Source organism: Carcharhinus amblyrhynchos, chromosome 23 (genome assembly GCF_965287045.1).
Source record: "Carcharhinus amblyrhynchos chromosome 23, sCarAmb.v2.hapA, whole genome shotgun sequence".
Classification (NCBI taxonomy): domain Eukaryota; kingdom Metazoa; phylum Chordata; class Chondrichthyes; order Carcharhiniformes; family Carcharhinidae; genus Carcharhinus; species Carcharhinus amblyrhynchos.
This window is the reverse complement of record NC_137346.1, coordinates 1,309,832-1,333,153: the sequence shown is the minus strand read 5'-3', so window position 1 is coordinate 1,333,153 and position 23,322 is coordinate 1,309,832. Positions and strand designations below refer to the sequence as shown.

At 44.1% G+C, this 23,322-nt stretch overlaps 1 pseudogene; it reads left to right on the top strand.

Moving 5' to 3' along the window:
* Positions 1-479: 479 nt before the first annotated feature.
* On the top strand, positions 480-23,032 carry LOC145357563 (adenosine receptor A2b pseudogene; annotated as a pseudogene).
* The last annotated feature ends 290 nt before the right edge of the window (positions 23,033-23,322 follow it).

Sequence of the window (23,322 nt, the reverse complement as noted above, 5' to 3'; positions counted from 1 at the left end):
GAGGAAACCCATGCAGACATGGGGAGAACGTGCAAACTCTGCACCAACAGTGACCCAAGTCTAGAATTGAACCCGGGTCCTTGGGGCTGTGAAGCAGCAGTGCTAACCACCATGCCACTGTACCACCATGAACAAGGCCATACGGTCCATCGAGTCTGCACTGACCACAATCCCACCCAGGTCCTTTACCTGTAACACCAGGTAATGAACTTGATGAAGATTACACCTAATCAGTGACAGTGAACCTGAGACATTGGGATCACTGATGCGTCTCACGTTCTACCTTGCTGAAGGATACAGCTGGTGGATTCATAAACACAATCTTACAACAAGCAGTTGTTCAAACAAACCAACCTTACTGCTGAATTACTGAGTTCACCATTACTATGGGACAGTGCCAGTGCAGACACCACTGCTGTGGGACAGTGCCAGTGCGGACACCGTTATTATGGGACAGTGCCAGTGCAGACACCGTTACTATGGGACAGTGCCAGTGCAGACACCGCTACTGTGGGACAGTGCCAGTGCAGGCACCGCTACTGCGGGACAGTGCCAGTGCAGACACCGCTACTGTGGGACAGTGCCAGTGCAGGCACCGCTACTGCGGGACAGTGCCAGTGCAGGCATCGCTGCTATGGGACAGTGCCAGTGCAGGCACCGTTACAATGGGACAGTGCCAGTGCAGGCACCGTTACTATGGGACAGTGCCAGTGCAGGCACCGTTACTATGGGACAGTGCCAGTGCAGGCACCGTTACTATGGGACAGTGCCAGTGCAGGCACCGTTACTATGGGACAGTGCCAGTGCAGGCACCGTTACTATGGGACAGTGCCAGTGCAGGCACCGTTACTATGGGACAGTGCCAGTGCAGGCATCACTGCTATGGGACAGTGCCAGTGCAGGCACTGTTACTATGGGACAGTGCCAGTGCGGGCACCGCTGCTATGGGACGGTGCCAGTGCAGGCACACATTGTATTCTTCAGTGTGGCTTGAATTCACTTGGATACTTGTTCAGCAAGAGCTGGAATCTGTACTTATCCAATGAGCTAATTGTCACAACCTTCCTTCTGAGGGACCCACAAGAGACTCTCTGCTTCTGATGGAACTGACCCAGAAATGGGAGATTCTTATCCAAGCAGGAATCCAACATTTGAGCCAGGTAGCCTGCGGTGTTGATCACAGACCACTGGCCTGTTTCACTGCAAGCCAGATATGAAGCCAGTGGACACTGACACTGACGACTGAGAGACAGTCGTTGAGACCACAACCTCTGGAAGTGACTGTTTGAACGAGCATTGGAAGAGGCAAGTAGAAGTGAAAAGGTCAGCTGGCTGAGATGCAGCCAGTGGTGCACAGTCTAAGCCCAATGGCTTCCCCTGTGGCAAATATAACAGAGACTGTGCCATGCCAGAGCGCAGCTCCTGAGTGACACCAGAGTCACCATCATGGAGTAAATCATTGTCTACAAGACGGAAGGCTGTCCTGACTGGCTGTTGAACTGGAGTGTGAGCTATTGTGGGGTAGGAGAGGGGGATGGGGGAGTGGTAGCTGCTCCTCTTTACATTTAGTACCAGATCATTAAGTACCTTAGTGGCCGGCCGGTCATGGGGTAGCACGGTGGCACTGCTGCCTCATAATTCATTGTTCCTGAGGAGCAGTATCGAGAGGCAGCGATTTTTGGGCGTGAGAGGAGGCAGCAAACAGGTACATTTTTCTGTTTTTATTGTTTAACGTTTTATTTATAGTTTCAAAGTTGCGAGTTTCGGCGGTTTTTTTAAAATTAGTTAGAAACAGGAAGTCGTCACTAGGACGCTTACCGGTATTTGTAGTTTTTTTTTCTCGGGCCCCTAACCCTATAAATTAGTGTAGAGAGGATACCCGACCCTCTACACTGGTAGAGAATCCCACCCTCCCACCTCCTCTAACCTAATTATAAGAGTGGGGGAAGTTTTTTTTATTATATTTTTTATTTTTCTGCTGGTAATTGCTTCAGGGATGGCAGTTCAGGCAGTAAGCTGCATCTCCTGTGGGATGTATGTGGTGAGGGACTCCAGTAGTGTTTCAGGTGATTTTACTTGTAGGAAGTGTGTTAGATTGCAGCTTCTGGAGGAGCGTGTAAAGGAGCTGGAGGTGGAATTAGAGGAACTCCGCATAATTCGGGAGGCGGAGGTGGAAATTGATAGGAGTTATAAGGAGATTGTCACTCCTAGAAATGAGTCTTGGGTCACTGCCACGAGGAGGGGAAAGAAGAATGTGGTGGGACAATCCCCTGGGGCTGTTCCCCTCCAAAATAGGTTTTCGGTCCTGGAGGCTACAGTTGAGGATGATTCAACTGGGGATAGCCAAAGGGAGCAGGTCTCTGGGGATGAGCCTATTGTAAAAGCTCAGGTGGTTAGGGGTTGCAAAAGATTGGGACTTGTGATTGGGGACTCCACCGTTAAAGGGACGGATAGGAGAGTCGGTAGCAATGATAGGGACTCAGGGCTGGTGTGTTGCCTACCAGGGGCTGGGGTCCGGGATGTATCAGAGAGGATATTCAAGACTCTCAGGGGAGAGGGAGATCAACCCCAAGTTATAATTCATGTGGGGACGCATGATATAGGGAGGCTAAGGGAAGGGGATATTAAGCAGAGATTCATGGAGTTGGGATGGAAACTAAAGGCCAAGTCAGACAGAGTGGTTATCTCTGGACTCTTGCCTGTGCCACGGGATAGTTTAGAGAGGAACAGAGAGAGGGAAAGTTTGAACTCGTGGCTGAGGGGATGGTGCAGGAGGGAGGGGTTCAAGTACTTGAGCAATTGGGGCTCGTTCTGGGGAAGATGGGATCTCTATAAGAGGGATGGGCTACACCTGAACCAGAGGGGAACAAATATCCTGGGGGGTAAATTTGTGAAGGTTATGCGGAGTGGTTTAAACTGATTCAGAGGGGGGGTGGGATCCTGAGTAGAGGGGGTGAAAGTGAGGGGGGCATAGATGGGGACTGCAATGCACAGCATTGTGGGGGTGGGGCGGAGCAGGGTTTGAAATGCGTATACTTTAATGCGAGGAGTATTCGCAATAAAGTGGATGAACTTGCAGCGTGGATCAGTACCTGGGACTTTGATGTTGTGGCCATTTCAGAGACATGGATAGAGCAGGGTCAGGAATGGATGTTGTAGGTCCCGGGGTACAAATGCTTTAGTCGGAGTAGAGAAGGAGGTAGAAGGGGGGGTGGAGTAGCATTATTGGTCAAGGACTGTATTACAGTGTCAGAGAGGAACTTTAATGAGGACTTGTCTGTTGAGGTAGTATGGGCGGAGATTAGAAATAGGAGAGGAGAGGTCACCCTGTTGGGAGTCTTTTATAGACCTCCAAAAAGTTCTAGAGAGGTTGAGGAAAGGATTGCGGAGACGATCCTTGTTAGGAGTGAAAGTAATAGGGTAATTGTTATGGGGGACTTTAACTTTACTCGTGTTGATTGGAATTGCTATAGCTCTAGCTCGTTAGAGGGGTCAGTTTTTGTTCAAAGTGTGCAGGAAGGTTTTTTGACTCAATATGTAGATAGGCCGACTAGAGGTGAGGCTATATTGGATTTGGTGCTGGGTAATGAGCCAGACCAGGTGCTAGACTTGGAAGTTGGTGTGCATTTTGGGGATAGTGACCACAATTCGGTTACGTTCACCTTAGTGATGGAAAGGGATAGGCATGAACCTCGGGTCAGTAGTTTCAGCTGGGGGAAGGGTAATTATGAGGCTATTAGGAGAGAATTAGGAAGCATTGGTTGGACTAGGAGATTACAGGGACTGGGAACGTCCGAGATGTGGAGATTTTTCAAGGAGCAGCTACTGCGGGTCTGTGATAGGTATATCCCTGTCAGGCATGAGATGACTTTGGCTGATAGGATTAAGGAGAACCCTAAGGCGTTTTACAGGTATGTCAAGAACAGAAGGTTGGTTAGGGCAAGATTAGGGCCAGTTACAGACAGTAGAGGGAAGTTGTGTGTGGAACCGGAGGAGATTGGTGAGGCGTTGAACCAATATTTCTCTTCGGTGTTCACGCAGGGGGACATGAATGTAGCTGAGGAGGACACTGGGGTGCAGGGGTGTAAAATAGATAGTATTGCAGTTGATACGGGGGATGTGCTGGATATTTTAGAGGGTTTGAAAATAGATAAGTCCCCTGGTCCGGATGGGATTTACCCTAGGATTCTCTGGGAGGCAAGAGAGGTGATTGCGGAGCCACTGGCTCTGATCTTCAGGTCGTCGTTGGTCTCTGGTATAGTACCGGAAGATTGGAGGACAGCAAATGTTGTCCCATTGTTTAAGAAGGGGAGAAGAGACTTCCCTGGGAATTATAGACCGGTGAGTCTTACTTCTGTGGTGGGTAAGGTTTTGGAAAGTATTATTAGAGACAGGATTTATAGTTATTTGGAGAGTAATGAATTGATTAGAGACAGTCAGCATGGTTTTGTAGCGGGTAGGTCGTGCCTTACTAACCTTATCGAGTTCTTTGAGAAAGTGACCAAAGAGGTGGATAGGGGTAAGGCAGTTGACGTGGTATATATGGATTTTAGTAAGGCGTTTGATAAGGTTCACCATGGTAGGTTTCTGCAGAAAATGCAGATGTATGGGATTGAGGGTAATCTAGGTAATTGGATCAGGAATTGGCTAGCAGATAGGAGACAGAGGGTGGTGGTTGATGGTAAATATTCGTCATGGAGTTCGGTTACGAGTGGTGTGCCTCAGGGATCTGTTTTGGGGCCACTGCTGTTTGTAATTTTTATTAATGATCTGGATGAGGGTATAGTTGGGTGGATTAGTAAGTTTGCTGATGACACCAAAGTCGGAGGTGTGGTAGATAGTGAGGAAGGGTGTCATAGTTTGCAGGGTGACTTGGACAGGTTGCAGAGCTGGGCCGCGAGGTGGCGGATGGAGTTTAATGCGGAGAAGTGTGAGGTAATTCATTTCGGTAGGAATAACAGATGTGTTGAGTATAGGGCTAACGGGAGGACTTTGAATAGTGTGGAGGAGCAGAGGGATCTAGGTGTATGTGTACATAGATCCCTGAAAGTTGGGAATCAAGTAGATAAGGTTGTTAAGAAGGCATACGGTGTCTTGGCGTTTATTGGTAGGGGGATTGAATTTAGGAGTCGCAGCGTCATGATGCAACTGTACACAACTCTGGTGCGGCCACACTTGGAGTATTGTGTGCAGTTCTGGTCCCCACATTACAGGAAGGATGTAGAGGCTTTGGAGAGGGTGCAGAGGAGGTTTACCAGGATGTTGCCTGGTATGGAGGGGAGGTCCTATGAGGAGAGACTGAGGGATTTGGGGTTGTTTTCGCTGGAAAGAAGGCGGCTAAGAGGGGATCTTATAGAAACATATAAGATGATTAGAGGTTTAGATAGGGTGGACAGTGATAGCCTTTTTCCTCGGATGGAGAAAGCTAGCACGAGAGGGCACGGCTTTAAATTAACGGGGGGTAGTTATAGGACGGATGTCAGGGGTAGGTTCTTTACCCAGAGGGTGGTGAGGGACTGGAATGCCCTGCCTGCTGCAGTTGTAAATACGCCTAGTTTGGGGGCGTTTAAGAGATCCGTGGATAGGTTTATGGACGAAATGGGATTGGTTTAGATTAGTGGGTTAGTGTTGTTTTTTTTTTAAAAAGCTGGTCGGCGCAACATCGTGGGCCGAAGGGCCTGTTCTGCGCTGTAATGTTCTATGTTCTATGTTCTATGTTCTATTAATGCCAGGGACCCAGGTTCAATTCCCAGCTTGGGTCACTGTGTGGAGTCTGCACATTCTCCCCATGTCTGCGTGGGTTTTTTCCAGATGCTCCAGTTTCCTCCCATATTCCAAAGATGTGCCGGTTAGCTGGATTGGCCATGCTAAATCACCTCTTAACTGTCAGGCAGACTGGCAGGGTAAGTACGCTGCTGTATTGCCTAGAAGGGAAACACCACAAATACATTTGCATCATTTGTGGCAATAGTAACTTTTTTTGTATTAAATTCTCTAAACAGGCAAATTGGAATGTGACTTTACTGAGACTTTGGTGATTACTTTCTGCACTTGTCAGATATATTCAGCTGAATGGAAATCAGTTTGCAGATTGATGCTTATCGCTGATAAGGTGGCTGTTTCCACTAAGGTTATTTTAGTGCACTGTTACTTCTGACGCAAACTTCCTGCCTAATTTTTAACATCTCCCTGAGACACAGCGTGATGTTATAAGAGAGAAATGATTCCATTTCATGGTACACAGAAATCTCAGTGACAGATCCAAGAAATTGCTATTTATTTGCATGTGTTTGTGTTAGTGGGATCCCGACAATCAGTATCAGTTGGGTGAGTGGGAAAGAGTTACAGATTTTCAGTTTCACTTTATTTACTCTGAAATTGTTTCATTGTGGAAATAAGAACATAATAAGAACATAAGAACTCAGAGCAGGAGTCGGCCATTCGGCCCCTCGATCCTGCTCCGCCATTCAATAAGATCATGGCTGATCTTTTCATGGACTCAGTTCCACTTACCCACCCACTCACCATAACCCTTAATTCCTTTACTGTTCAAACATTTATCTATCCTTGCCTTAAAAATATTCAGTGAGGGAACCTCAACTGCTTCACTGGGCAGGGAATTCCACAGATTCACAACCCTTTGTGTGAAGAAGTTCCTCCTCAACTCAGTCCTAAATCTGCTCCCCCTTATTTTGAGGCTATGCCCCCTAGTTCTAGTTTTACCCGCCAGTGGAAACAACTTCCCTGCTTCTATCTTATCTATTCCCATCATAATCTTATATGTTTCTATAAGATCTCCCCTCATTCTTCTGAATTCCAATGAGTATAACCCCAGTCTACTCAGTCTCTCCTCATAATACAACCCTCTCAACTCCAGAATCAACCGAGTGAATCTCCTCTGCACCCCCTCCAGTGCCAGTATATCCTTTCTCAAGTAAGGAGACCAAAACTGTACACAGTACTCCAGGTGTGGCCTCACCAGCACCTTATACAGCTGCAACATAACCTCGCTGTTTTTAAACTTCATCCCTCAGCAATGAAGGATAAAACTCCATTTACCTTCTTAATTACCTGCTGCATCTGCAAACCAACTCCTTGAGATTCCTGCACAAGGACACCCAGGTCCCTCTGCACAGCAGCACGCTGCAGTTTTTTACCATTTAAATAATAGTTCATTTTGCTGTTATTCCTACCAAAATGGATGACCTCACATTTACCAACATTGTACTCCATCCGCCAGACCCTCACCCACTCACTGAGACTATCTATATCCCTTTGCAGACTTTCAGCATCCTCGGCACACTTTACTCTGCCACTCAACTTAGTGTCATCTGCGAATTTTGACACACTGCACTTGGTCCCCAACTCCAAAATATTAATTCTAGGAACATTTCCTCAAATGTTAACAAATGTCTAAAGAAAAGTTTGAAGTGGAACTTGACTGCTGATGTTTAGCAACTTAGCATCGACCGCAAAGGTCTCCAGCTAACAGGCTGAGCAGGAAGTCAGTTACCAACTATCAGCTGCTGGAAGCCTGCTGCATTTATAAAAATCTCTGATCGGGGTCTCTGGGTGATCTCAGCACCAAATGCCTATCGTGTTGCAGAACCATTTGTTTCAAGGATTTCCCTGTTGTTATCCCCAATCAGAAACCCATCCAATCAAACTCAGCTATGACAGAAACTCCCTCTGGACCCTGACGCCATGGACTCTGCAAATCACATGAACCAAGATCCATTTACATAGATCTTATACTGTTACTATCCACAGTCACAGAGTTTCTTCTATCCCCCACCCCAACTGTAGTGAAGTAGGAAGTTGTGAACTCTTTGCCCCAGGTTTTGAACGGGAAATAAACTTACCTTCTGAAGGACCCTTATGGTGTACTAGCCTTCATTAATCGAAGGATTGAGTTTAGGAGTCGGGAGGTAACGCTGCAACTTTATAAGACCCTTGTCAGACCCCACTTGGAGTACTGTGTGCAGTTCTGGTCGCCTCACTACAGGAAGGATGTGGCAGCTATTGAGAGGGTGCAGAGGAGATTTACAAGGATGTTGCCTGGATTGGGAGGCATGCCTTATGAAGATAGGTTGAGGGAGCTGGGACTCTTCTCCCTGGAGAGACGAAGGTTGAGAGGCGACCTGATAGAGGTTTATAAAATGTTGAGAGGAATAGATAGGGTGGATTCTCAGAGGCTATTTCCCAAGGCTGAAATAGTCGCTACGAGAGGACACAGGTTTAAGGTGCTGGGAAGCAAGTACAGAGGAGATGTTAGGGGTAAGTTTTTCACTCAGAGGGTGGTGAGTGAGTGGAATCGGCTGCCGTCGGTGGTGGTAGAGGTGAACTCGCTGGGGTCTTTTAAAAGACTTCTGGATGAGTATATGGGATTTAATGGCATTGGAAGTTACAGATAGTTATATGGCTTGGTAGGTATAGATGTGATCGGCGCAACTTGTGGGCTGAAGGGCCTGTTTGTGCTGTAGTGTTCTATGTTCTATGATTCATGATGTGATTTTCTGTGAGTTGGAGTAATTTGGTTCACACAAACTGAAGATTTGGGAAAACACATCATGGCATATTTAAAAAATAATTCAAAATACCTTCTCCAAAACACTGGTAGCTCTGACATCCATCATTATGAAGAGCTTCGAAAGGTTAGTCATGGCACGAATCAATTCCAGCCTCCCGGACTACCTGGATCCATTACAGTTTGCCTACCGCTGCAACAGGTCCACAGCAGATGCCATCCCCCTGGCCCTGCACACAACCCTAGAACACCGAGATAACAAAGCCTATTTATTGACTACAGCTCAGCCTTCAACACCATCATTTCTACAAAACTCATCTCCAAACTCTGTGGCCTGGGCCTCAGCTCCTCCCTCTCCGACTGGATCCTGAACTTCCTAACCCACAGACCACAATCTGACGTGGTGTATATGGATTTTAGCAACATGTTTGATAAGGTTCCCCATGGTAGGCTACTGCAGAAAATGCAGATGCATGGCATTGAGGGTGATTTAGCAGTTTGGATCAGGAATTGGCTAGCTGATAGAAGACAGAGGGTGGTGGTTGAAGGGAAATATTCAATCTGGAGTTCAGTTACTAGTGGTGTACCACAGGGATCTGTTTTGGGGCCACTGCTGTTTGTCATTTTTATAAATGACCTGGATGAGGGTGTAGAAGGATGGGTTAGTACTGTGCTGTAATGTTCTATGTTCTAATCAGTAAGGATAGACAACAACACCTGCTCCATTATTATCCTCAACACCGGTGCCCCACAAGGCTGTGTCCTCAACCGCTAACTATACTCCTTATACTCCTATGACAGTGTGGCCAAATTCCCCTCCAACTCGATTTTCAAGTTTGCTGATGACACCACCGTAGCGGGGTCAGATCTTAAACAATAACAAGACAGAATACAAGAATGAGAAAGGGAATCTGGTGAACAGGTGCGATGACAGTAATCTCTTCCCCAATGTCAACAAAACGAAGAAGAATGTCATTGACTTCAGGAAGCGTAAAGGAGAACATCCCCTGTCTACATCAATGGGGATGAAGTAGAAATGATCAAGAGCTTTTGGTTTCTAGGTGTTCCGATCACTAAAAACCTGCCCTGGTCCCTCCATGCGAACGCTATAGTTAAGAAAGCCCACCAACACCTCTACTTTCTCAGGAAGCTAAGGAAATTTGGCATGTTTACTACGACTCTCACCAATTTTTACAGATGCACCATAGAAAGCATCCTTTCCTGATGCATCACAGCTTGGTATGGCTCCTGCTTTGCCCAAGACCACAAGAAACTACAAAGGGCGGTGAACCTAGACCAGTCCAATATGCAAACTAACTTCCCATCCACTGACTCTCTACACTTGCTGCTGCCTTGGAAAAGCAGCCAGCATTATCTCACATGTTTAACACAGTGCTTTCAAATGGCACCTGCACAACCTGAACCTACTCACTGAAACTCAACCATGGACACCAAATCCTGACCTCATTATAGCCTTGGACAAAGTGCGGCACGGTAGCACAGTGGTTAGTGCTGCTGCTTCACAGCTCCAGGGACCCGGGTTCGATTCCCAGCTTGGGTCTCTATCTGTGTGGAGTTTGCACATTCTCCCTGTGTCTGCGTGGGTCTCCTCCTGGTGCTCTGGTTTCCTCCCACAGTCCAAAGATGTGCAGGGTAGGTAAATTGACCCTTAGTGTCCTGGGTGGGTAGGTTAGAGGGATTAACTGGTAATATATGGGGATAGGGCCTGGGTGGGATTGTGGTCAGTGCAGACTCAATGAGCCGAATGGCCTCTTTCTGCACTGTAGGGTTCCTATGATCTAATCTAAGTATGGAGAATGGAACTCAAGCCAATAATGCCGATGATTGATTAAAAAAAGGCAGGACACAGGAATCAACTTATATCACAGCAAGTTTTTCAACAACTGCCTTCTGAGGTGCTACATGTCAGGTGACATCTGATGGACTGGGGGAATAACTGTAACATTAGAAAATATAGTAAAGGATTGCTCAGGAAAAGGATCCAATAGTTTCAGAATTTAATCACTGGCAAGCAGATGGTCAATGTCTGCCTTTCTCTAACTCTTGATTGCTGTAGGCTGAGTGAGCAGCACCATGCAGGGTCTAATGTGAGAATGAGCTTCACAACAACTCAGTCCAAAGACTGTGCCTTTATCAAATATATTTATACCATGTTTCTTGTGAGGGGTATGTTTCAAAGTCAGCTCTGTTTTACACGGTGCCAATTTGTCTGTAAACCAGACATGCTGAGAATGCAGTCTAATGACTGATTTTAGCTAAGGATGTGTTTGCTTTAATTTGAGTTAAAGTATTTTTTGTTTATTTGGTTTTTCCCCTGGAGTTTCAGAGTAGGGTTTTGATTAGGTTGATTGACAGAGACAGCCATGTGTCTGATGGTAGAATTTAAGCTTGCAGTGAAAATACACCGTTTGCTTTTATTTCAAAAGTCAGTTTCTGCCTGGTTCTAAAAGAAGCTAGATGTGTCTCTCTGTCTGCCCCTCTGGAGGCTGCTGTTTGTGGCTGTCAGAAGACAGGTGTCTGTCTGTCTCTCTCTCTCCAGAGATCTTCAGAAGGTACTAGGACAGTTAACAGATGCAAGCATGTAAGCCTGTGCGTTGCTATTTGATTTTGAATAGTGGTTTTAAGTGTGTAAGAGGAAGACTGCTTGAATTGGAACTAATAGAAATAGGTTAGCAGTTAAGAATTGTATCTTGTCATATTTAAGTCTTTCACTTCATTGAAATTCACTATAGTTAAACTGTATTAAGCTTCCTGGTGTGTCAATAGAAGCACAGCTGAGTGAAACGTCCTAAATTATTCTCCCCTGAATCTGGTTTCCAATGGGGGTACCATAAGCATAGACACGGGTCAAGGGAGGTTTAGGAAAAATACATTGTTAAGATGGCGGCGTGGGCTCATTGGGCCAAAGGGCCTGTTTCCTGAGCTGTGTTGCTCTTTGTTCTTTGTATCCTATTCACAAGAACAGCTTCTTCCCTGCTGCCATCAGACTTCTGAATGGACTTATCTTGCATTAAGTTGATCTTTCTCTACACCCTAGATATGACTGTAACACTACATTCTGCACTCTCTCCTTTCCTTCTCTATGAATGATATGTTTTGTCTCTGTAGTGTGCAAGAAACAATACTTTTCACTCTAGGTTAATATGTGACAATAATAAATCAAATCAAATATTCACACTAATGCCAAAATAGAAAATGCTGTTGGGATTTAGTCAGGCTGCATAACAGACTTTGGTGTTTCTGCTCTGGTCGCTAACACAAGGAAGTCAGCCTTTGAATGAAGACATTGCCAGGAAACTGATCTCAAACGCTGTCTCATCACTCAGTTTGGATCAGGAATTTGGTGCAGGAGATGAAGGTGGATTCAGTGGAATAGACTGTGGTTTATTCCAGGCAGAATTCAGCGAAACAGCTGCTCTGATCTGACTTGGTAAATTAATGGGAATGTTGTATGTGGCAATTGAGAGTGAGTGGACCTCTGACAATCTAATTTTCATTGAATAACGGTTTGAATTCTTGAACCTCTCAGGGATAATTTATTTACTGAGGCAAACACTGATATCCTCCTGGGAAGCACTGGATCACCTCAACATAGCCGTCAGAATGCTCATTGATAAACTCAGTTCAAATACTTACTGTGTTAGTAACAACCACCATCTCATAGTAATCCACATACAGAGCTGATTCTGTACTGCAATGTCTATTGAGATTTCACTGTTATGGCACCAGGAAAGTGGGAGTGTCCATCATCACATCCCCAACTATTAATGCCTTATTAATCTGAACTGGGAACATGCAGAGTTAACTTAAAGTGAATTAAAACTGATTGGAACTGTCAAACGATGTCCTGTATTGAACTTACTGGGCTGTGTCTGAACAGGAATTGACTGGAAATAGATTGGGAGGATTTTCTCAAAGGTGTATTTATATAAATGCAGCTGATTTTTCTGAGAGAGGCACTGTAATATCCACTGTCCTCCATCCCTTCGACCTCTGGACATCTTTTACATTTGCCTTTCATTGATTTTAATGTTTAGAGAGTATGTGTATTCCTAGTGCGCTCACTGAACGATTCAATATTAAACTGTGCAAACAAGCACAGAACTCCACCTGTGGCAGGGGAAATGCAGATTGATCCAAGCAGTGGAAGTGAGTTTCTGCACACCGGTAAATGACAGCATAAATACATAGTGAGTACTTCTAATTATCCAGTCTGTTATATATCTGAATGGCTTTCACATCTCCTATTTATATTTTGTTGGGTTGAATCACGAAACTTTATCTAAGTTTGAAGCTCAGCAGCATTCTGGTATCATGTAATTAGTGGGCGGCACGGTAGCACAGTGGTTAGCACTGCTGCTTCACAACTCCAGGGACCTGGGTTCGATTCCTGGCTCGGGTCACTGTCTGTGTGGAGTTTGCACATTCTCCTCGTGTCTGTGTGGGTTTCCTCCCACAATTCAAAGATGTTCAGTTTAGTTGATTAACCATGCTAAAATTTTCCCTTAGTGACCTGAAATGCGTAGGTTAGAGGGATTAGTGGTTAAAATATGTAGGGATACGGGGGTAGGGTCTGGGTGGGATTATGGTTGGTGCAGACTTGATGGACCAAATGGCCTCTCCCTGCACTGTGGGGTTTCTATGGTTCTATAATGTTTTGTACCTAATAGAACAGCTGTGATAACAGATAAATAAATTTATTTTTATTTTTTCATGGATCATAGATGTTGCCGGCTATGCAGCAGTGTATTTTGCAGATGGTACATAGGCTGTGTCAGTGGTGGAGAGAGCAAATGTTGAAAGTGATGTATGGGTTGTTAATCGAGTGGGCTGCTTTGTCCTGGATGCTGTTAGGTTTATTGAGTGCTGTTGGAGCTGCACCCATCTAGGCTAGCGGAGATTATTCCATCATGAATTGTTATGGTGCAGGAGGCCATTTAGCTGATCATGTCTGCACTGGCCCTGCAAACAAATATTATAGCTTTGTGCCATCCCCTGTGCATTGTTTCTATTGAGATAATCATTTAATGTCCTCTCAAATGCCTGGATTGAACCTGCCTCCATCACCCTCTCAGGCGCAACAGTCCAGACCCTCAAACATTCCTTTTGTGAAAAAGTTTTTATCTTGTATCACATCTGCTTCTTTTGAAAGTCTCCTTAAATTTGTGTCCTTTGCTTCTTGATGTTTTTGCGAGGGGAACAGGTTCTCGTGATTTACTCTGTCCAACCACCTCATCATTTTGAACATCGTTATCAAAACTCTTAGCCTTCTTCTCTCCAAGGAGAATAGTCCCAACCTCTCCGATCTATCCCTGGAACCATCCCAGTTTACTCAATCTCTCCTCATAGCTAAGACCCTCCATACCAGGCAACATCCTGGTAAACCTCAACATCCTTCTAGTAGAGTGGTGACCAGAATTGGACACTATTCCAAATGTGGCCTAACCAATATTTTATACAACTGTAACATAATTTGCCAACTTTTATACTTGATGCCCTGTCTGAAGAAGGCAAGCATGCTGTATGCTTTCTTCGTCACTATCTGCAACTCCGCAAATCTTAGTATCATCCGCAAACTTGCTAATCAGACCAGCTACATTTTCTTCCACATTTACGTTACAAACAATAGAGAGCCCAGCAATGATCCCTGCAGAACACCACTAGTTACAGACCTCCATTCAGAAAAACACCCTTCCACCACTACCCTCTGTCTTCTACAGCCAAGCCAGTTCTGAATCCATCTAGCTAGTTCATGGCTGAAGAAATTTGAGCTATTCAACCTGTAAATGCAGCATCTGAAGGGTGAACTTATAGAAGGTTATATTCTAGAAAATATGGTGGCAAAGTAAAATGCATTAATTTGTGGAAGTTGGAGGATAATATGTGTGTAAACAGGGAGAAGGTAAACCTAAAACTGATATCAGCGAATGAATACAGAGTAATGGTAGTCAACTCTCTGGAATGATATGAAGAACAACAATGATGCAATGAGGAACTCTTTTGGGTGCTCTCAGTGTCCATGATCATCTTGTGACTCTAGTCTATACTTGAGTGTTGCCTTAGACTGCAGTCGACTGCTTAAACTGGAGTTTGGTGACAGAGAATTTAAAGGTTAAATTCTATATAAAGTCATCTTTCCCTAATTTAGCAATTAACTAAAAGTTGCTGTTTAGATTGGAAGAAAGCAAGTTACAGTCCAGCTTTAGTACTGATTTGGGCTCTGCATGAGCTGTAACTAGTTAATCAGACAAGTGGTTGAAAGAGGTTTTCAGAGCCTTGTTCGGAGAGCTGGAAAGCTGCTTAGGACTGCAGGGGAATGGTTTCAGCTGGAGTTTGGTGACTGAGGGAGTTTGATGAGGGAATTCCTTCATATTCTACCTTTTCTCAGAAAGCAGAGTGGTGGCCTTGGTAAGCAGATCCTTAATATTTTCTAAATTAGAGAAAGTAACAATAAAGGGATAAAAGCAAATTACTGCAGATGCCGGAATCTAAAACCAAAAGAGAAAACATTGGAAAATCTCAGCAGGTCTGGCAGCATTTATAAGGAGAAAAAATAAATTTTCTCTCCTTACAGATGCTGCCAGACCTGCTGAGATTTTCCGGCATTTTCTCTAAAAGATAAAGGGAGTAATTTAAGGATAAGTCACAACAGGGCAGCTCAGACATGTGGAATGCTCCTCTTGTCAGATGTGGGAAGTCAGGGACATTTCCTGTGCCCAGTGTGACCACAAATGCAGGTGTTGCCTCCAGCTGCAGCTGGATCGGGAGCTGTGACTGTGGAGCATCCGTAAGATGAGATCTTTGTGGATAGGGAGTACAGTGAGGTCACAGCACAGATAAAGATTACACAGGCAGCAAGGGAATGGGCAAACACCAAACAGAACTAAAGCACTAGGTGGGTGGTGTCAGAGTCCTCTGGGTCCATCTCCCTTTCTAACAGGTCTTCTGTTTTGGACATAGTTGGAAGAGATGGTCCTTTAGGGGAAATGCAGCAAGAACCAAGCCCATGGCACATGAGTGGCTCAACTGTAGGTGGGGAGTGAGAAAGGTGAGGGTGATCAACAGTGATTGGCAATTCCATTGTAAGGGGAACAGGTGGACATTTCTGTGGCTGGATGGTTTGTTGTCTCCTTGGTGCCAGGGTCAAGGATGTCACCGAGTGGCTGCAGGACATCCAGAGGCTGTAGTCTATATCAATACATCGGTAAGAAGAGAGTGAAAGCAGAAATAGGGAGCGAGGAAATAAATTCAAAAGCAGGACCTCAAAGTTAGTAAAACCGCAGTGCCATGTATTAGTGAGAGCAGGGATAAGAGAATAGACCAGATGGATGGATGGCTGAAGCGATGGTGTAGGAGGGAGGGAATTTAGATTCCTGAGGCAGTCCTGGGACTGACTCTGGGGACAATGAGACCTGTGAAGTGGACAGATCACATTCCAGCGGGACTTGGACCAATATCCTTGTCGAGGTATTCACTAATGCTGATGGGATAAGATGAAATTAGAGGGCCGGGGGATAGGAACCTGAGCGAGGAGACACAAGAGAGGGACAGAAAGATAGAAATTAAAGACAGAAAATTAGAAAACAAAAATGGAAGGCATAGGAAACAAGTGTTAGCAATAAGTAGGGCCATTGTACAAAGACTAGGAATACAAAGGAATGTTATAGCTGGTCATGCCAGCAGGATTTTGCCATCCTGCTGCAGTGAGTGGAGATTTGGCTGGGTGTTAATTCTCCAAACTTGCTGCAGCAGGAGGGTGGTATGAACGGCCAGTCAGATTGTGGCCTATGTATAAAAATATTAAAAAGGTAAGTCAAAAGGCACTCTGGATGGTGAAGGAAGTTATCTAGGATTGCAATGGGATCTCGATCAATTGGGCCAGGGGGCTGATGAAAGGCAGATGGAGTTTAATTTAAATAAGTGCAAGGTGATGCATTTTGGTAGATTGAACCAGGACAGGACTTACTCAGTTAATGGTAGGGCGTTGGGGAGAGTAATAGAACAAAGCGATCTCAGGGTACAGGTTCAGAGCTCCTTGAAAGTGGAGTCACAGGTGGACAGAGTGGTGAAGAAGGCATTCGGCATGCTTGGTTTCATTGGTCAGAACATTGAATACAGGAGTTGGGACGTCTTGTCGAAGTTGTTCAAGACGTTGGTAAGGCCACACTTGGAATACTGCGTGCAATTCTGGTCACCCTATTATAGAAAGGATATTATTAAACTGGAAAGAGCTTAGAAGAGGATGCTACCGGGATTGATGGTTTGAGTTTATAAGGAGAGGCTGGATAGACTGGGACTTTTTTTTCTGTGGAGTGTAGGAGGCTGAGGGGTGATCTATGCCCCTGATATTGAGGGGCACAGATCAGCTAGATAGTCAATATCTTTTCCCAAAGGTAGGTAAGTCTAAAACTAGAGGGCATAGGTTTAAGGTGAGAGAGGAGAGATACAGAAGTGTCCAGAGGCGTAATTTTTTCACACAGAGGGTGGTGAGTGTCTGGAACAAGCTGCCAGAGGTAGTAGTAGAGGTGGGTACAATTCTATCTTTTAAAAAGCGTTTAGACAGTCAAATGGATAAGATGGGTATAGAGGGATATGGGCCAAATGCGGGCAATTGGGACTAGCATAGTGTAAAAATTAGGCTGCATGGACAAGTTGGGCTGAAGGGCCTGTTTCCATGCTGTAAACCTGGATGATTCTACGTATCTGAATGCACAGCACATTCACCAAAACGTAGACACATTCATAGTGAAAATTGATAAAGATGGGCTCAATATGATTGCAGTGATGGAGACATGGCTGTATGGTGACTAAAGCTGGGAACGGAATATCCAAGGGTATTGGAAATTTCAGAAAGGTAGAGGAGTGGTGGCATAGCATTGTTAGTTAATGATGACATCAGTGCAAAAGTGAGAAGATATTGGCTCAAAAAATCCAGATGGAGCTAAGAAGCAACTAGGGATGAAAAATATTAGTGGGAGTTGTCTATAGGTCTCCAAAGATTAGTGATAAGGTAGGGATGGCATTAAACAGGAAATTAAAGATGCATGTAACAAGGGTGCTACAATAAACATGGGTGACTTTAATCTACATATAGATTGTGCAAACCAAATAGCAATAATACTATACATAGAAACATACACAGAAACTAGAAGCAGAGTAAGCCATCCAGCCCTTTGAGCCTGCTCCACCATTCATCTTGATCATGGCTGATCATCAAATTCAATATCCTGATCCCCTCTTCTCCCAGATCCCTTGATCACTGGGGGATTTTCACAGTGACTTCATTGCAGTATTAATATATTGTACTTGTGACTAATAAATAAATTTTAACTTTAGTCATTTCCTGAAATCAGACACTACTTTCTACGGTAGTGAATTCCAGACATTCACCACCCTCTGAGTGAAAAAAATTTCTCCTCACCTCAGTTCTAAAAGGTTTATCCTCAAACTCTGACCTCTAGTTCTGGGCTCACCCACCACTGGGAACATTCTTTCTCAATCTACCCTGTCTAACCCTGTTAGAATTTATAAGTTTCGATGAGATCCCCTCTCACTCTTCTAAATTCCAGTGAATATAATCCTAACCGACTTAGTCTCTCCTCATATGACAGACCTGCCATCCCAGGATTCAGCCTGGTAAACCTTCGCTGCGCTCCCTCTACAGCAAGGACATCCTTCCTCAGATAAGGACACCAAAACCGCTCACAATACTCCAGGTGTGGCCTCACCAACGCCCTGTACGATTGCAGCAAAACATCCCCATTCCTATAGTCAAATCCTCTCACTATAAAGGCCAACATACCATTTACCTTCTTTACTGCCTGCTGAAACTGCGCGCTTACTTTCAGCAACTGATGCATGAGGACATTCAAGGTCTCGTTGAGTATCCATCTCTCTCCATTTATAGTATTAAGATAACAATCTGTCTCCCTATTATTGCTACCAAAGTGGATAACCTCACATTTATCCACATTATACTGCATCTGCCATGCAGATACCCACACACTCAGCCTGTCCAAATCACACTGAAGCACATTATTACATCCAGTTCCCTCGTCCAAATCATTAATGTGAACAGTTGGGGCCCGAGCACAGATCCCTGTGGAACGCCACCAGTCACCACTACCAATCAGAAAAAGACCCATTTATGCCAACTCTTTGTTTCCTATCTGCTAACCAGCTTTCTATCATCTCAAGACATTACCTGCAATCCCATGTGCTTTAACTTTACATAGTAGTTTGTTATATGAGACCTTGTTGAAAGCCTTCTGAAAGTTTAAATAAACCACATCTACTGGTTCTCCTTGGTCAACTCTATTAATTACATCCTTAAAGAATTCCAATAGATTCATCAAGCATGATTTCCCTTTTGTAAATCCATGCTGACTGTCTGATTATCCCACTGCCTTCCAAATGCTGAGTTATGAAATCCTTGATAATGGACACTAGCAACTTCCCCAGTACCGACGTTAGGCTCACTGGTCTATAGTTCCCTATTTTCTCTCTACCTCCCTTTTCGATTAGTGGGCTTACATTAGCTCCCCTTAAATCTGCAGGAAACAGTTCAGAGTCCAAAGAATTTTGGAAAATAACCACCAATGCATCTACTATTTCCAAGGCCACTTCCTTAAATACTCTGGGATAAGGATTATCAGAACCTGGAGATTTATTCACTTTCAATCCCATCAATTTCCCCAAAACCATTTCCCTACTAATGCTGATTTCCTTCAGCTCCTCACTAAAACATGTCTCTCTCAGCACTTCCGGTACATTATTCATGTCTTCCTTTGTGAAGATTGCAGCAAAGGACAGATTTAATTCCTCAGCTATTTCTTTATTCCCCATTATGAATTCTCTCGTTTCCGACTAAGGCCCTACACTCTTTTTTGTCAATCTTTTTCTCTTTATATACCTATAGAAACTTTTACAGTCAGTTTTTATGTTCCCTACTAGCTTACTTTCATACTCTATTTTCCCTTCTTAATCAATCCCTTTGCCTTTGTTGAATTTTAACCTGCTCCCAATCTTCAGGCCTATTGCTTTCTCTTCCCAATTTGTATGCTTCTTCCTCGAATCTGATACTGTTTCTAATTTTCCTTGTAAGACCTGGTTTGGCCACAATTCCCTTCCCACTCTTGCACCAAACAGAATCTGGAGTTCATCTAGTCGTTCTTTAAATGCCTGCCATTGCCTGTCCAATGTCTTTCCTTTCAGTAATGTTTGCCAGTCCATCATGGCCAATTCATGCCTCATCATCATAGTTCCCTTTATTGGAATTCAGGACCGTGGTCTCAAAATCAACTACATCATTATCCACTGTGACAAACAATTCGACCATATTATGGTCACACATCCCCAAGGGTTTTCTCATAACTAGATTGCCAACTAATCCATTCTCATTGCACAATACCCAGTCCAGGATGGCCTGTTCCCTTGTTGGTTCCTCAATGTATTGCTCCAGAAAACCATCTCATATGCACTCCAGAAATTCCTCCTCTGTTGTACTGTGACTAATTTGACCCTCCCAATCTATACTGTCCCATAATCAATGATCCTTTAACACATACATCTCTGATTTCCTGTCCAATGCTTTTCCCAACATTACTGCTACAGTTTGGTGATCTGTGTGCCGCCCTCACCAATGTTTTTTGCCCCTTATTATTTCTTAACTTGACCCATACAGATTCCACATCATCTAAGCAAATATCTTTCCCCAATATTGTATCAATATCATCTTTAATCAGCAATGCAACTCCACCACCTTTTCCTTTCCATCTGTCCTTCCTAAACACTGAATAGTCTTCAATGTTTCGTTCCCATCCTTGGTCACTTTGGAGCCATGTCTCTGTCAACTATATCATCGCCTTTACATCTATCTGTGCAACTAATTCATCCATTTTATTTCAAATGCTCCAAGCATAACCTTAATGCTAGCTTTTTAATGTTCCTTGTCCCAGTTCTACTATTTTTTACTATGTCCTCATCTGACTCTGGCTCTTGATTTCTCTGCCTATCACTTTCCTTATTCCCTTTGCAGTCTTTTCCCCTTGTTCTTGATTTCTCTCTGCTCTGAATCCTCACAGTTTCCTATCCCAAAAACTAAAATCCAAAATAAACTGCTATATTAGTTTAAACCCTCCCCAAAACTATAGCAAGTATCCCTACCCCCACGCAAGGATATCAGTCCTGGTCCTGACCAGATTATAACCCATCCAGTTTGTACAGGTGCAGAACTGGTCCCATTGCCCCAGGAATCTGAAAACTCCCCCTCACACCATCTTTCCAGCCAAGTATTCGTCCTGCTGTTTCTGTCCTGACTAAACATCTTCACTCAGAGAGTGGTTGGGGTGTGGAATGCACTGCCTGCTGTGATAGTGGAGTCGGACACTTTAGGAACTTTCAAGTGGTTATTGGATAGGCACATGGAGCACACCAGGATGATAGGGAGGGGGATAGCTTGATCTTGCTTTCGGACATAGCTCAGCACAACATTGAGGGCCGAAGGGCCTGTACTGTGCTGTACTGTTCCATGTTCTAAAGGATTAAAGAGAAAGAACAAGAAGACCAATATTTTTCAAAATAGGCAAAGGGTTGTCCTAACTGGGGTGAGCCTTACAAGCACATTGGGTGAATTGTTGGTGGATATTCTGTAGAAAGGTGACCTGTGCTGAAACAATGAATGGGGTCACCAGGCCGAGACAGCATTGCAGAGGGTCAAGATGGACATCCCTGTGGGGATGTTATCATCTGGTATCAGAGCTTGTGGAAGAGGCAATTCCTCATCTTCAGCCAGAATTTGACGCCCTGTTGTATAGAAAGCTAATGCATAAGTAAAAAAGAACTGGTACAGTTGCTGAGGGTTGGAACTGTCTGCAGAAAGAGAGGCTGTACCTATGACCCAATCTGGAGAGGAAGGATGTGATTAATAGAGAACTCGAAGGAATAGTACAGGAATCTTTACTGTATTGTAGACCAATGATTCGGAAACTGAGCTAGAGACTAAACTAGAAGACAGGGAGAAATGTGCACAATGTAAGTCTGATCATCTGCAGCAGGATTTCAGTTGTTTAATTTGTAATTCCAGTTTTTGATGTTCCTTCTAAGTTTAATCTCTTTCCTGATGATAGCAATAAATTTCATTGGCTATTTCATGGTACCTTTTCATCATCTAGTGAATCTCATCAAGATCCCAACACTTGGTATTTGGCTCGAAAAATAATTGTAGGAACTGTAGAGAATTGTATTCTGTTTTTGAATGGATGGTGTGGGCTGATTGGTGAGCTCTTGTCTTGTGTATTCCTGCATTTCGAGTCTTTGGAATTTGACAAGAATTGAATTGTTATCAGTTTGTTCCACTTGGGATGAGTGGCTATTCTCCTCCAGTTATGGCCGATTAAAAAGGAAGTAATTTTGGGAAAGAGTGGCAAATGGCAGGGACTGCCTGGAGACAGTAGTTGTTATTATCTATTTTCTGATTATTTTTTATTACTCACACAGATACAAGGGGCTGATTACGGGGAGACGCGCCAAGCTGATTATAGCAGTCTTTTGGATCCTGTCTTTTGTGATCGGTTTGACTCCATTTTTTGGCTGGAATCAGAAGGACGAGGTACTGAGGAATTGTACAAACGGCACAAATCTGGAGAATAACGCTACCTTCCCGAACTGCTCAATTGCATGTCTCTTTCTCAATGTGGTCAATATGAAATATATGATTTACTTCAACTTTCTCGGCTGTGTCCTTACCCCACTACTCATCATGCTGGGTATTTATGTAAAAATCTTCACTGTGGCACGGAAACAGCTGCAGAAGATTGAGCTGAACTCGATAAATTCCGACACTTCCCGGACGTACTTACAGAACCAAGTAAGAGTCGCAAAGTCACTGTCCATCATTGTTGGGTTCTTTGCCTTTTGCTGGCTCCCACTTCACATTCTCAACTGCATTCATCATTTTCATTCAGAGTATTTTGACTCCATGGACTCACGCATCATGAGTGCTGCCATTGTTCTGTCTCACGCCAACTCTGTTGGAAATCCCATCATCTATGCCTACAAGATTGAGGAATTTCGCAACACCTTCCACAAAATTATTTACAGACAGATTTTGTGCAGGACAGACAATGAGTTCAAGTCTGACACCCTCAGTGGAATACAGTCATAATATCTGCCTTTCCTGTGGACTTTATATTTATACACAGTGTTTACAGATATACTCCTGACATCTGTCTGTGTTCATTAATCATAGGGGTAACCTTTTGGGTAATAAAAGGATAACATTCCATTCAAAGGAAGCTGTCTGAATATTAAATAGTTCAGCATTACCTCAAATCTGATTCCAAACCCTACAAATAACTTTTCTCCAAAGTAGAGTCTCTAAATAAGAAGCATTTAAATCAGCACTTGAAATACCACAGCATACAAGACTACGGACCAGGTTTCTGGAATATGAAATTAAAATAGAGATGTGTTTGATGGCCGGCAGAGATAGAACATAGAACAGAACATTACAGCACAGAACAGGCCCTTCGGCCCACAATGTTGCGCCGACCAATTGAAAAGCAATGACCCTCTAACCTAAACCAATCCCTTTCCATTCATAAACCTATCCACGGATCTCTTAAACGCCCCCAAACTAGGCGCATTTACAACTGCAGCAGGCAGGGCATTCCAATCCCTCACCACCCTCTGGGTAAAGAACCTAACTCTGACATCCATCCTATAACTACCCCCCCTTAATTTAAAGCTATGCCCCCTCGTGCTAGCTTTCTCCA